Below are 15,366 nucleotides of genomic sequence, written 5' to 3'. Positions count from 1 at the left end.
TACTTCTCCAGCGTACTGCTCGTTGTTCAGTTGGTTCATTACACTTGGCCGGCTGAGACTGGTTCAGAGAATGGAGTCAGGCTTGTGTGCTTTTGTTTCCAAAACCTCTCTGCCTGATCTCAGTCCTGGAGTGGGCGTTTCTGTCTGAGCTGGGTATCAGTGGCAGTCTGAACCTGAAGAACATGTGGAGGTGTGCTGTGATGCAGTGGTCTGTCTCGTGGGCTGGTGGGCGGTACTCTACCTGCTTGGTGAACTTGCATGTGATTGTAAAAAAGTCATAGTTTCCCCTTGTTGACATGGGCATAGGTCACACACAATCTTTCTTGATGGATGCTTTGCGTCATAGTGAGGCTGTTTCGTTTGAAGTTTGTTGATTGGAGCTGGCATCAAATTAAACTTCTTCTGATGTGCGCTGTCGCTGCATGCCGGGGCAGTGCGCCACTTCTTTGTGCGTTAGTGGCTTTGGTGCCATGGTGTCTGGCCCATGGTGCGTCGTAGGCATACATCAGCATGACCCCCCCTTTGTTCCTGGAAAGTTGCAAGCCGTGGTGCTGTGTTGTTACAGGAACAAACTAGAGGATTTTGCTTATCAGACGCAGCAAGGTTGGACATTGTGAAAGGGAGGTGGAGGGTTTTGAGAGGTGACCGTTGAGCGTTGGTGGTTGCTTCAGCGAAGCTGTATTGTAGGCGGAACCAGTGTGGGTGGGTGTGATGCAGGCTTCATGCTATGAGGTGCTAGCTGTGGCTTAGAAGCGATGCTTGGGATGGGCGGGCTGGTTTTTGGTAACCCCCGGTTATCACAAAAAGCCTCAGTTTTCACTGGTCGACTTTGAATGTCCTCTCACCTTTTCCCGCAGAGGAGCATATCGTGTTCCTTTGTGATGACACTAGATGTCTGGAACAGGTGTTAATGCTCAACTGACTTATGATTCGCTTTGTTTCTTGCCAAGTGATAGCGTGTGAAACTTAGCTTAGCCTACTTTGAGTCTATGCAGGTAATAAATTGTCTGATGGAGTTTTTGTGAGCTGCTGCGATTTGAAGGATATTTAGGATAACTGTCACTTGTGCTGTGATGTTTGGGGCCCCAGCTTGAAGTGTTGGAGTGGGACAGGCTTGTCGTTTTCCACAAAACACCTGCTCTGGGCGTGCAGTGCCTCACCATTGTGTTGTCGACCATGTGGCTTTGTGTGCATGGGATCTGTGGTGAGGAGGCGTTGACTGTTAGAAACATCACAGGTTGGTGACAGGTCTCTATGGTTACCTTCTGTGTTCTGATGTGAATGGAACCTTGCTGGATGGCTTGTGAAGTACAGAGCAGCTCTTGTCATCTGGGTGCTCAGGCTGTGGTAAGAGCCGTGTTCTGCTGGTGCTTGGCTACCCCCCTTTTCGTTTTGGTCACGCTGTCACAGTGTTAAGGCAGTGGTTGGCAAGTCCAGCTTTCAGATGGAACTCCATTCAGCAAGGGTAAATCAGGCATGTGGTGAAGCACAGGTGCCATTGGGTGTGTACATGGCACCGTCTTGAGCGCTCATTTACATGAGTGGACAGTTCTTTTTAACAGTTCACAAACCTTGTAGGTGGTGTTCTGTGTAGCCCGGGATGCAGCTAGCTTGGGATGTAATGTCATGTGGTTTGTGAGTGGGGCCACATAGTTGACATTAGTTCTGCATCATCGTCTTTTGTGAAGAGCAGCTCTAGCACTTGCAGTTTATGGCAGGTGAAGGGCGTTGTCCATCTCCTTAGAGTGGTAATCCGCTGTCATGCTCTTCATGAAGGCATTGTTCAAAGTCTTTGGTAAATGTACTCACTTGTACAGTATGCACACTGCAAAAGATGACTTATTCAGTGAAAAGAGGGTGTGGCTTCCAGAGTGGGCCATGCTCCATGTATTCCATTGAATATGTGTGGTTGAGGGCTAGGTCACACTGTGTGTTGAGCTGAACAGTGACCCCTTTTGGTGAATGCAGGTGCTACAGTCTCATTTATTCACCAGAGTGCGAAGCTCTGGCCTGGTCTGGTCTGGCAGAAAGTTCTCGCACTTGACAGGGCCCCCCATGGGGCTGTGAGATTCGCGAGAACCAGGAAGTAGCAGGTTCAGCATTGGTTATTCCATTTCAAGTTCAAAGCACGGGTGTCCTGGGCCGTTGCCTTGGTTGACAGGCATGAGTCTAATGGAAACTGCGCGCACTTGACAGAAGAGGAAATGTCTGATGCTGGTGTTGTTGTGGAGAGCGTGCGAACAGTGTAAAGCTGATGTCTGAGATATCTGCCCATAATTCCTGTATGGTGCCTGCTATCATCATGTCACTTGGTGATGTGCCTTTGGCATGTAAGGGCAGGAAACGTCTGGGTCGTCGGCTGGTTCGACCTTGAGACTGAGTTCTCGTGACCAGCTGAGATGTCATGCCTGACTTTTGTGACCTGGCAATGCATTTCAGATGAGTTGGCTGGCCGGAAAGCGGAAGTTCCTGTACTTGAGCGCAATTCTTTTGTAATGCTTAAAGTCTCTTAGAGGCTCCAAAACAATTCAGCGGGTCTTCGCTGGTGAAGAGAGAGCATGTGTCCATCCGTGATATGTACATGGGGTGTACATGCTTGTGGAGCCGCTGGTCAGGTGTGTGGGAACGCATTGTTTCAGTCATACCTCAGCTGATGGCCGTGTTTGTGTGTGTTTCGGCCTGTTCTAGGTAGTCAGCCGTCTGCTGAGATGCGGTCTGGGTGCCATGCTCATCATAGCATGATCTGGTGCTAGGATGACTGTCTCTGTGGTTGACAAGCAGGTTGCAGAGATCTGGATGTCTTTCTGGATTTTTTTCACATCCTCCTGGTGAGGATTTGTGGAATCAGCTCCTTTGATGTCCTCAGGATCTCTGCTGGCTCAGACGTAGTTGCACTGTTTTGCTCTCTGGACAGGTGTCGTCCATGGCGTTGAGATGAATGCCTCGATGACTGTTGGGCCGGAATGGGTCAGTGGCTCCTAGGTTGCCAGCTGGGTTTTCACGGGGCGCCGTCTTTCGGGTCGACCGACGAAAGTGGTCAGCTCCATGTTGTCTCAGAGCATTCTGTCTGGAGCTGGGCTGTTCCCGGCAGGCTGTAACATCTGCTGAGTCTCTGCTGAAGAGCTGCTGCTGTGGTGCACCCTCCAGAGTCAGTTCTTTGTGATGTGCAGAGATAGGCAAGATTTAAACAGTCTTTATGGAGGCAGCGCTATGTTTTCTGTAGGCCTTATGGGCTGAGTTCCACAGATATCAGGTGATCTTGGCGGAAGAAGGCCGTAGCGCTTAGGTGATGACTCGCAGTGTGATGTGGATTTCTGAGGCAGGAAAGTTTTGCGTTGAAGTCTTCTTCCCTTTCGGCCTGTTCCGTCATATCATGTAGACTCGGATGCTGGCTGTAGCAGAGGTGTTGTAGCTGCTGTAATCCACTTTGACAGTTTCTGACTGCTGCATAGGATGCTGTGGTTCTCTAGGCTGGAGGTGATCCTAAGCAGGTGATCTGTCTTGTGTGGTCACACTGGGCAGAGTTCCTGCCCGAGAGTCAATGTTTTGCAGGTAGGAGTTTGTTGTGGCCTAATGCAGTGTTCAGAGTGACAGCGTTAAGTGGTGACAGCTGTCATGTTTCTGGCCAGCTTGCTGGGGTCTGTGGGGACACGCAGGGTGTGTGTCTGCAGGTTCTTCTGGATGGTTCCTGCCCCACTCCTCTGTGTTTGCTGGCTAGGAAGGTGTGAACAGTAGGCTTTCGCCCCCACTTTCGCAGCTTTGGGCTTTTAGCTGGGGCTGGCCTGTTTGTCAGGAGATATTTTGTTGCGTTCTCCTGTCTGTTAACATTGTAGTCTGCAAGCTAAGTTCAGTTCATTTTGGTTCCATTGCTGAGTCATGGCTTGGACTTCAGCGTGGGCTGCTTGCAGATGGCCTTTATAGGCCTTGGCCGTGGCATTATGTTGCTGTCTGCCGGGCCATTATGAAGAGAGCTTGTGCATGTTAGAGTTTTCCTGCCAGCTCCTCTCTGGCATCTGCTCCAATTGCTCTCTGCGCTCAGTCTGTGTGTTGCAAAGGACTCTTGTAGCTTTTCATCTCCTCCTGTAGCTCCTGGTCCTCTTCATCTGCTGTCATTTGCAGGTCCAGCTGGTCTAGGTGGTTCTGCATGTGCTTCTGGCTCCTCCCGGCTTCCTTCGCTTTGGCTGTAGTTGGACGATCTGGTCGTGGTCACCGATGATCCTGGCTGTGCACTTTAGATGAGTTTGTTGGCTCTCTGTAGTTGAAGCTCTGGTTTGGATTGTGGTCCCTTCCCTCAGCGCAGTTGCCGTGTGCCACTGTTGGTCCCGGGCAGGAGTCCATCGCAGTGCTTAGCCTGGTCTCTAGCTGGTCTGGCAGGTGACAGGACTGGATGGTCTGGACATATTGAGACACAGGGAAAGAGAGAAAGGTACTAAGAGCAAGATGCAAGTCTGTACAGATCTGCTGAAATAAATATGTTGGCTATGTGTTGCACGCTTAACTGAGTTGGTCAGTTAGTGACGCAAACTAAACGCTCATTATCCTAGCCATGAAGGCGGAGGCGGATAATTGGTGTGGGTGAACACAGGAAAAACTATGAATAATGTTGCTGAAGAGTGTTACCTAGGAGGTAATTATGTGACTTAGGCTATTCGGTTCATCAACATAATTACCAAGAATTTTACTGATGTTCAGACAGGTTCAGTCTCTTATAGGAAAAAGAAAGTCACATAAGTGAAGAGAGAGGTTAGGATAGAGAAGGGGGGTTTCCTTGTTCGGGGGTGAACTGGCTCCACACTAAGGTCTATGACAGGGCCCGTATGTAGGGGGCACTATGGAGTCATAGCAAAGTCAGTTAAATCATTATATGAATAACTCAAATAAAAAAAAATAGGCGATTGAGAGTTACTCCTAAACACCTTCAAGAGTGCAATCTGATTGTTTTGATGAAAATTAAAATTCAATTAAGTTGGTTTAATTAAAATTTAAGTATTATCAAATACAATTCTAACTGCAAGGGAGAAAATGTAAGAAACCCTGGGGAGAAAGAGTAATTCAAATGGTGAAATGATAAAAATCAAATCATCAAAACAATAACAAAATAATATTAATTATGATTATATACAAACTATAATGATAATTAATATGCTCAAATAAAGTAGACAGTGCAATAGCAGAATAATGAAATCATAAAATGAAATTAATTCAGACAAATCAAACAAAAGAAGAGACTGGCTGAGACTTCACACAAGATAGGGTTGCCAGAGCAAAGGGGGGAGTCAGGCAGAGATGAGACAGGAGAAGTGTTAGACACTTTAAGACAAACTGACCTCTAGTGTTAGTAGAAGGTAATGCGTCTTCTGCCAGACTTCAGGTTTCACATTCTGTGCAGAATTACACTTACATTAATGCGTGTAATTTGATCGCGGGACTAATGGCTCGTGTCAGTTTACTGAACATGGGTACATGGCTTTTCAACCTACACACACAATAAACACAATAGACAATACTACACAATAAATGACTAACAGGATTTCTTCGCCGTCCTGAAAGTTATTTGTGTACTTAGTCGGGAACATTAAATATTAACACACTTGATCAAGATTTTTGTAAAACTCCCCCCTAAATAGTAAACTGACCCAGAGTTATTTACTATATTAAATCCGCTGGGAAGGAGCGAATGGGCAGAACATTATCAGTCAGCTACGCTGATTTGTTCACCCCAGGGAGCGCAATAGCTTAGTTGAATAGCACTGGAATACACATCAGTAACACCTAGCTATGCATTAACAATAAGGCCTTAGTAAGACGAGGGAGGAACATCGCTTGCTCAATTTAGGGTGGTAAAATAATAATATAGTGCGCTATAAAGAGGTTTCTTCATCTTTATATTGTCACTAAATCTTTGACAGACGCTGAGGTTTTCTCTGCGAGAAGCTCAAGAGTCTCCCAAGGATAAGTGGGCGGGTCTACACCTTCATTCATACATAACAAAGTGCCGTTTAAAAGAGTACTCGGTTTCAATAAACACACATAGAAACAAACATGAATTGTCACTGAGTTCAGCTCACAAAACAAGTTTTAAAACTGTGCCTGCATTCCCTCCACCAAAATATGTAGCGGTTTTAGTTGCATGTTAAAATAATGATGAGCGAAGCTCACCAAATATGGTTCCCCACCAGATCTGTCAAGATCACATCCATGAAATTAGTTATTTAAAACATCAATTTCAGTCAAGGAATTAGTTTAGCTCAAAGGAAAATACGTATAATAATCATTATTAAATATACATATTTTACAGTCTCGGATTAGTAATATAAAGCATAATAATACTTGTATGCATTCGTCCAGCGAATGCATCAATGATGTTATATACTTTACATTATTTCATGGCCATAAGTAACGTGACTTCACCAAACAGGATTTAGAGCAAAGGTAGCGTAAATCAAACTTTTTTAAGTGACCAAGTATATGAGCCGAACACAGAAAGGTGAATGGTTTTACCATGGTAAAACTGCATCGGATGTGCTTGTGCTTCATTTGAAAGTGACCTATTAGTCAGATATGGTGACCCATACCCGAAATGTGACCTCTGCATTTAACCTATCCAGAGAGTAGTGAACACACGCACAGAAAGTCGTGAACACACGTACACCCGGAGCAGTGGGCAGCTATCACTGCAGCGCCCGTTGCACGAGACATTACTCTGCCATTTTTTGGAGGGTTTTTGGAGACATTTTTTGTGCTGTTTGTAAAATAAAATATACACAACATGTGCTTTAAAACACTGTTTTAGTGGGTATTTAGGTGAACACTTGTGCAGAGTGCGCATGTCAGCAGATTATATCGGATTTGAAGCTTGTCATGTAAACACACACATCAATCAGATCACTTAATTTACCTTTCATGTAAACACTACATTCAGATTGCACAATCTGATTAAATTCAATCCGATGTGTCCATGTAAACGCAGCTAGTGATCGCTACTAACTTTCAAGTCTCGCATTGCCATCTCGGTAGGGCTACAGTTGCCATCTAGTGGTCAAGAACTGTAATTGCATTTGTTTAATTTGTTAAAATGAAAGAAAAATAATATCGTAGATGTGTATGAATGTTATGTGACAGCTAGTCTCGTGTAGCCAGATTATCGCCGCTTTCTGTGGTCAAGGCCCGCCCAAGAGGCCATATGACTGACAGGTAAAGCAACCAATCAGATTTCGTTTTGTGCCGTGTCATGTTTAGAGGCAATCTGCACGTCTTGCCGAAGTGTACTAATGAAGTACAGTAGGCTTCCAAAGAAGTTGTACGACTGAATTTGCATATAAATGACATGTGCAGTAAGACCAGGCAGAAACGATGCGCACCATCAACGCCAACACAACAGCAGAAGAGGAGTATGCCGTGAACCAATGCTGTGTGATCTTGATTAATGCTCATTGTCACACCGCTTTTCTTCCTCGATCACATGTCTGCGCTTTGAAAATAAACGCGACACTCGGATCTCCCAGAAATCTGGTATAATTCTACCAATCATGTGAGGACTTTGACATTCCTGAAGTGTTTCCAGTTAAGTGTGGCATATGCATCAGATGTTTAGTCAATGGTCCGTGGGCGTGATGTCTGAGGCTGAGACTGTGTGACAGCAAATATAATACAAATTATGTAATGAATGTTTACTTTGATTTGATGATGTCATAACAAACAATTTTAACACTTTTTGGCACTGGTCTGAATCAGAGCTAAACCAAGCCATTGAAATTAGACTATGCAATGCCTCGATTTCGCTGAGTGGACTAAAAACAGACTGCACATAGCCCATCCAATTCAGAGCTAAATCGTGACTACAGATCGACCATGTAATGAAATGACAAACATATATTGCTGATATTATTTGTATTTTAAACATGATGATTATATCATCAATCTCTGCGCTGACTGGCCAAAAATGACAATGAACCAGTCCTGATTATAAGTTGGCTACAAATAGCTGAATAGGAGCTAAATCGTGGCTATGCACAGAACATGTCAAAGAAATGAAACCAAACTCCTGTTGATTTTGTTTACATGATGGAATATCATACATCATACAAGTTTTTTTTAGGCAAAAACAACATGTAACCAAATTCAAGGTTATTTTGGCTAGAAGTGGGTTACTCATAGCCAGACTATATCTGGTCTATAGTTAACAGAGACTGTGAAATGATGGCTATTGCTTGCTGGGATAATAGGTTAATACATTCAAGTAAGCTTGCTTTGTGGCAGATGGTTATTGGCAGAGGTGGACGAAGTACACAACTTCCTTACTTGAGTGAAAGTACAGATACTACTGGTCAAATTTTACTCCACTACAAGTAAAAGTTGTAAAGACAGATTCTTACTTAAGTAAAAGTACAGAAGTACGTGCTTTTAAACGTACTTAAGTATTAAAAGTAAATTTCCTTTATGTCAGTTGTGCATTGTTTTATTGTCGTATACCTTATGCCTCTGAAGCAACCTACTGAATACACCGTGTAGCTCACAGTATTAGTTGTATTAAACGAGTAGTTCACTTCAAAATTAGCCCCCATTGACTTTCCATAGTAGTTTTTATTCCTATTATGGAAAGTCAATGGGGGCAAATTTTGCAGTGAGCAACTCCTTTAAGAGCTTTATATGTTTAGCACATACAGTATATGTTTAGTTTAGATATAATCCTGTATGATCAGTAATTATCCTCGTTAGCTCCCAAGGCCTATGTATTTATGAGCAGTGTTCTTTTATTTTGTATATTCCCTTAACCAGTTTTAGCAGCAATTTACCAGTAAGCAGAGGTGGACGAAGTACACAACTTCCTTACTTGAGTGAAAGTACAGATACTACTGGTCAAATATTACTCCACTACAAGTAAAAGTTGTAAAGACAGATTCTTACTTGAGTAAAAGTACAGAAGTACATGCTTTTAAAAGTACTCAAGTATTAAAAGTAAATTTCCTTTATGTCAGTTGTGCATTGTTTTATTGTCGTATACCTTATGCCTCTGAAGCACCCTACTGAATACACCGAGTAGCTCACAGNGAGTAGTTCACTTCAAAATTTGCCCCCATTGACTTTCCATAGTAGTTTTTATTCCTACTATGGAAAGTCAATGGGGGCAAATTTTGCAGTGAGCAACTCCTTTAAGAGCTTTATATGTTTAGCACATACAGTATATGTTTAGTTTAGATATAATCCTGTATGATCAGTAATTATCCTCATTAGCTCCCAAGGCCTATGTATTTATGAGCAGTGTTCTTTTATTTTGTATATTCCCTTAACCAGTTTTAGCAGCAATTTACCAGTAAGTAATAAGGTTCTTGTAAATAGTAAAGTGTAGAAGCCATGGATTTATTACCATTTGTATTACCATAATTTAACTACAAACATACTGTAAACTATAGCTAGTATAATGATCTATGTTCATTATATGTTTAGTTGCTGTGGTTTTACTAAAGATTATTAATTGGAGTATGGTTCCTATATATAGAAATTGGTAAATATGTTGATACTGTGGTTTTACTGCAAATACCATCCCTGCTGAAAAAACCAATGAATTTTTGAATTAGAATGAGATTTTTTAATTAAATTCCTCTTTGTATTGTGTTTTTGGGTTTTATTCCAATAGGATTTACCATCCCATCAATAGAATCCATCACATACAACTAGACAACAAGTATCCATAGTACAAGTCCCATTATAACCATTAAATCCATTACATTTTCTGTTGTATTTTGGCCAGGGTTCTATTATTTTTATTTCAACAGGAATACTTAGTTACTTCAGTAAAAACATCATTCATTCTCCAAATCGCTTTAAATGATATAGCAGCAGATCAGAAGTTAACACGCACGTGTAGCTCAAGGTGTATGTGATGCTTATTTACCGTTTAGCCGTTATGCCGTTCTTTTTCATGACAATGTTTCTACGATCTTTGACTGATCGTAACCCACAGATGATTACACCACACTTTAACATGTGCCTTTTCGTCTTTTATTGTTCTATTTGCCTTTTTAGAGCGCTATCAATGGTGAAGCAGCGCCTACGTTTACATTAGTTTAGCGGGGAAGATCCCAGAGTTGCCAGATTTCCGTTAAAAAACTGCCAAATGGCCATTCAAAGCTTGCCGGAAAACGGCGAGCATAGAAAAATTGAAATACTTTGCAACAGTAAAAGGTCCTGGCAGATCGCAAGCCAGATAAATTGCGCACACAGGAAAACCCGCTGCATAGAAACCATTTTCTACTTTTGGACCTTTTTATAAATGTAGTGGAGTAAAAAGTATGATATTTGTCTTTCAAATGTAGTGAAGTTAAAGTACAAGTACTCAGAAAAAATAATACTCAAGTAAAGTACAGATACTCAAAAAGTGTACTTAAGTACAGTACTCAGGCAAATTTACTTTGTTACTATCCACCACTGGTTATTGGCAGTGTTGGACAAGTTACTTTTAAAAAGTAATTAGTTATAGTCAAGGCTCCAGACAAAAAATCAGTTAAGGAGCTGTTAAATTTCTAGTTCCTTACGAACACTAAGTTTCTTTCTGTGTTTTGGATCACCAGTAAAAGCAAATCAGAAATAGGTTGGATGTTGTGAGAGAGTTCTTCTGCAGATCTGGGCGCACAAAAAACAAGACACATAGAGGCATCAAGCTTTTGAACTCATTTATTCTAGAAACTACAAGTCTTTATATATAACAGTGCCAAAAGACATCTGGCAGGTTTCATATGTCCAGGAGTTCACAGAATGACCAAATAAGGTGGTATAGCAGTTCGGACAAAGAATGTTTAGCTTAGAAGGAATCCCCTCCTCCCATGAATAGCCCGAAGGCATCCCTTCCTCCTACCCTCCTACTGTATAGCCAGCAATGTATAGTGAGATAACAACTTCACAATTCTGGATTTTGTGGGCTTGTAATTATTTATGCTGAAATTAAATCTAACAGTTGCCCTCTTTAAGTCATTTGACTTACCATTTAATTTTCCGCATCCATGATAAACAGTAAAAGTAAAAATGCTAAATAATAAAGAAAATTCCTAATCTAAGTCTGAGCAGATGTTTTACCTCTGTCCTTACATTACATCCGGATTTTTGGTCATCTTATCCCCTGGTCTTGAACCTTCATAATCACACTTATAGATGATTTTAATGCACGGCGAATCATAGCCATAATACAGGGCCATAAGCAAAGCAAAACCAGAATGCATGAAATAATTATAACGATTAAAATCAGCCAATGTTCGATTTTACTGAACAGGCTGGAAAAACTCAAACTCCAGTCCCATTCTTCTCCATTCCTCTCTCGGCTGGTCATCTCAGCAACTGCTCTGGTGATGTTCTTAATTCCTTGAACGATCAAATGCCCATCCGCATCATTATCTGGAACATAAGTACAACAACTATCATGTCACTTTATGGTGTAATTAGCCAATCTCCACCACGTTTGTGGCATATGAATGTGGTGAATCAATACCAAAAATATGACTGACATATTGGACAATTTAGACCCAAATGTGTAACAGGGGAACCTTCAGAGGTGATCGGGAAGCTATAAATGGGGCAAAATTTGCCCAGGCCCTATGTTCAGCCGACAGGTGGCCCCCTCACCCACTAAAAGAGCAAGGGTCTTCTGTCTGGCTCAAGCCCTCTCACCAGTGCCCTGTTACACACTTTGGGCAGGCTTCTTAGGCCCTACAGTGTCAATTGGTGATGCGGATGTTGGCAGATGCTTCAGCCTGGATGCGTGAATCCACTGTGGTTTATGATCCGTAAGCACTCCAGTTCTCGTTACTGCGATAACTACAGCTGGGCCCAGGTATCTCGGTTCCCCCACGGCGACTGGTTTCAGACTCCGAATCAGAACCTGTTGGCCTGGAATGAAATTATGCGTGGGCTTATCTGACGGAATAGGGAGAGAAAGAGAAACATCAGCACACACAGAATTCAGTTTATCAATAAGGGAAATCACGTGGTCATCCAGGATCACCTCCATGTCTCCTAGGGAAGAAACGCCTGTGTGACCTTTGACCCAAGGGGTCGGGAAAGGTCTACCCATCAAAATCTCAAATGGTGAGTATTTTGTCGTTGAGGATGGGGTCATTCTCATTTCAGCCAATATGGCACATCTGGCCATTTCCTGCTTGTTTCCATACAGGCTTTCGTGATCTTATCTTTGATTGTTCGGTGTGTTCGTTCCACCACCCCCGATGACTGCGGGTGATAGGGTATATTATAGTGCCAATCTATGGCTAACGCTTTAGCCAATAGTTTGGTCACTTTCGATGTGAATGGCGTGGCATTGTCACTTTCGATAGTCATAGGAATGCCGAGGCGTGGAATTACTTCTTTCGACAGTATTTTCACTACCGTTTTCGCATCCTCCTTCGCACATGCAAAAACTTCAGGCCATTTTGAAAACCTATCGACGATAGTTAGCATGTATTTTAGATTTCCGACCGCTGGCATATGAAAAAAATCTATCTGAAGGCACTGAAAAGGTGCTTCTGGGGTCCGTGTATCTTTTGGCCATTTGTTTTTCAGTTTGAACTTGAACAAACGAGAGTGAGAAAACGGCGCCATTTTCGTTTTTCGTTCATCAAAAAACCCCCGGAAAAACGAGAATTCTGCTTTTTTTCCGTTTTCAACTTAACGTTTAAAAAACGAATAAACAACTTGAAAACTAGTTTCTCACATGTGGGCGGTATGAAATGCCCCCTTCCGCTGATTGGCAAATCAAAGGTCAGTAATTAAGCGACGTCTTCGGTTGTCCCTCGGTTCCGAATAAATAGTCTCCCGCTGCTGTAAAGTGGGGATTCTTAAAGTATGTTTCATTGCTCTCATTAAACAACCGTCCACAAACCGTACAGGGCAGATTATAGACTGGACTTTCTTCTGTGCAACCTAGCGCATTTCATATAAATATTTATATCACAAATATTAATGTAGTTCGCATCCGCATCTTTCTAGCTCTCCAGGGTTAAATCTGCGTGGCAAAGCTGCGCGAGACACTGGACCGCACGAAGCGGATTCATATACTTATTTTATTTCATTCAAAATTCGCTGTGTTGGTGGTTGTTGGGTTACCACATTTTTTTCCCACAAGTTTGCTTCTGTGTACATTCCATCAAGTGAACCAAGACGAATTCAGAGTTTTGCTGTGTGACAAAGCTGCGCGAGACACTGGACAGTACGCAGCGGATACAGTGCAGTGATGTAGTCAAAGTGAAAGTGACCTATTTGTCCGATATGTTGATCAAGGCTCAGTCACTGTTTAGATTCCACATTAAAAATCATTCAGTGTATGCTAAAGATTCTAGTATTTTATAAAACGTTTATATTGTGATATTTACGACTGGCACATGCGAACGATGACAATGAGAGAAATGCTGACAAAAATACAAATTAATTAAGCTATCACTGGGTTATTATTTTTATTTAGACGTAAATAAGTCCTCCGCTGCTGTACAGTGGGGATCCTTAAAGTATGTTTAATTTCTCTCATTAAACAACCGTCCACACAAACCGTACAGGGCAGGTTCTAGACTGGACTTTCCTCGTGCAACTTAATGCATTTCATATCATTTTTTATATCACAAATATTAATTTAGTTCGCGTCCGCATCTTTCTAGCTCTCCAGGGTTAAATCTGCGTGGCAAAGCCGTGCGAGACACTGGACAGCACGAAGCGGATTCATATAGCCTACTTATTTTACTTCATTCAAAATTCGCTGTGTTCCGTTGTAATTTGTATTGAGGCTCCGTAAGTCTAAACAATTAGCATTTATTTTTGTTTGATCATTTATATTTAGCTTAAGATGGCTAGATGTATCTTTTTTTCATAAAGGAAAAAACTTTCGTTCTAATTGCACATTAAAGCTTGTTGTTGTTCATTTATTAAAAAAGCGTACGTCTAAATAATAATAATAACCCAGTGATAGCTTAATTAATTTGATTTTTGTCAGCATTTCTCTCGTTGTCATCGTTCGCATGTGCCAGTCGTAAATATCACAGTAAAAACGTTTTATAAAATACTAGAATCTTTAGCATACACTGAATGATTTTTTTCTGTGGAATCTACACAGTGACTGAAACTTGATCAACATATCTGACAAATAGGTCACTTTCACTTTGACTACATCGCTGCACTGTAGGCCTATATGCATCCGCTGCGTACTGTCCAGTGTCTCGCGCAGCTTTGCCACGCAGCACAACTCTGAATTCGTCTTAATTGGTTCACTTGATGGAGTGTACACAGAAGCAAACTTGTGGGAAAAAAATGTGGTAACCCAACAACCACAACACAGCGAATTTTGAATGAAATAAAATAAGTATATGAATCCGCTTCGTGCGGTCCAGTGTCTCGCGCAGATTTAACCCTGGAGAGCTAGAAAGATGCGGATGCGAACTACATTAATATCTGTGATATAAATATTTAAATGAAATGCTCTAGGTAACACAGAAGAAAGTCCAGTCTATAATCTGCCCTGTACGGTTTGTGGACGGTTGTTTAATGTGAGCAATGAAACATACTTTATGTACAGCAGCGGAGGACTATTTATTCGGAACCGAGGAACAACCGAAGACGTCGCTTACTGACCTTTGATTTGCCAATCAGCGGAAGGGGGCGTTTCATACCACCCACATGTGAGAAACTAGTTTTCAAGTTGTTTATTCGTTTTTTAAACGTTAAGTTGAAAACGAAAAAAAAGCAGAATTCTCGTTTTTCTGTTTTTTTTGATGAACGAAAAACGAAAATGGCGCCGTTTTCTCACTCCCGTTTGTTCAAGTTCAAACTGAAAAACAAATGGCCAAAAGATACACGGACCTTCTGGAAACGGTAACGCATCGTGTGGCATTTTCCTGTGAGGGCTTGTTTTGGCGCATATTAAACACGAGTCTACAATTAGTTTGACCAATTATGCCATTACTACTTTTCCCTGGTTGTCCCTCTGTTGTCTGTTGTTGACCACGGAATGGGACCGGGTTGGACCTGCACGGTTTTGGCGGGTGGGGCTTCCTGGGTCGCGGCTCGTGGGCTCTCCCTGTTCTTTGTGGACGTTGCTCGGTGGCTTTGGTCGGGGTCACTGAGTGCAGCTATGACACGTCAGAGGAGATCTGGCCCTCCCGGCTGAGCCTGGTTTCTCCCGAGGTTTTTTTTTCTCCATTATTCAGCATTGGAGTTTGGGTTCCTCGCCACAGCAGAGCAGTGCAGTGTTGGCTTGCTCACTGGGAGACTGCATTTATTTATTCATTTATTTATTAGATATTATTTATTATAATGATCTTGCTTGGTCTATAAACACCATGCACTGTGCTGTGTTTTACCTTTCTGTGTTTTTCTTATTTGCTCCTGTAAAGC

General features: G+C 42.2%; 1 protein-coding gene across 2 annotated transcripts in view; it reads left to right on the top strand.

The window, feature by feature from the left end:
- The window catches only part of LOC130565609 (zinc finger BED domain-containing protein 4-like), a 50,361-nt gene that overhangs the window by 13,653 nt on the left and 21,342 nt on the right, over window positions 1-15,366 (top strand). The window lies entirely within an intron of this gene.

This window comes from Triplophysa rosa, linkage group LG15 (genome assembly GCF_024868665.1).
Source record: "Triplophysa rosa linkage group LG15, Trosa_1v2, whole genome shotgun sequence".
Taxonomy (NCBI): Eukaryota; Metazoa; Chordata; class Actinopteri; order Cypriniformes; family Nemacheilidae; genus Triplophysa; species Triplophysa rosa.
The sequence above is the reverse complement of the archived record's forward strand: the minus strand, read 5'-3'. Positions and strand labels throughout refer to the sequence as shown.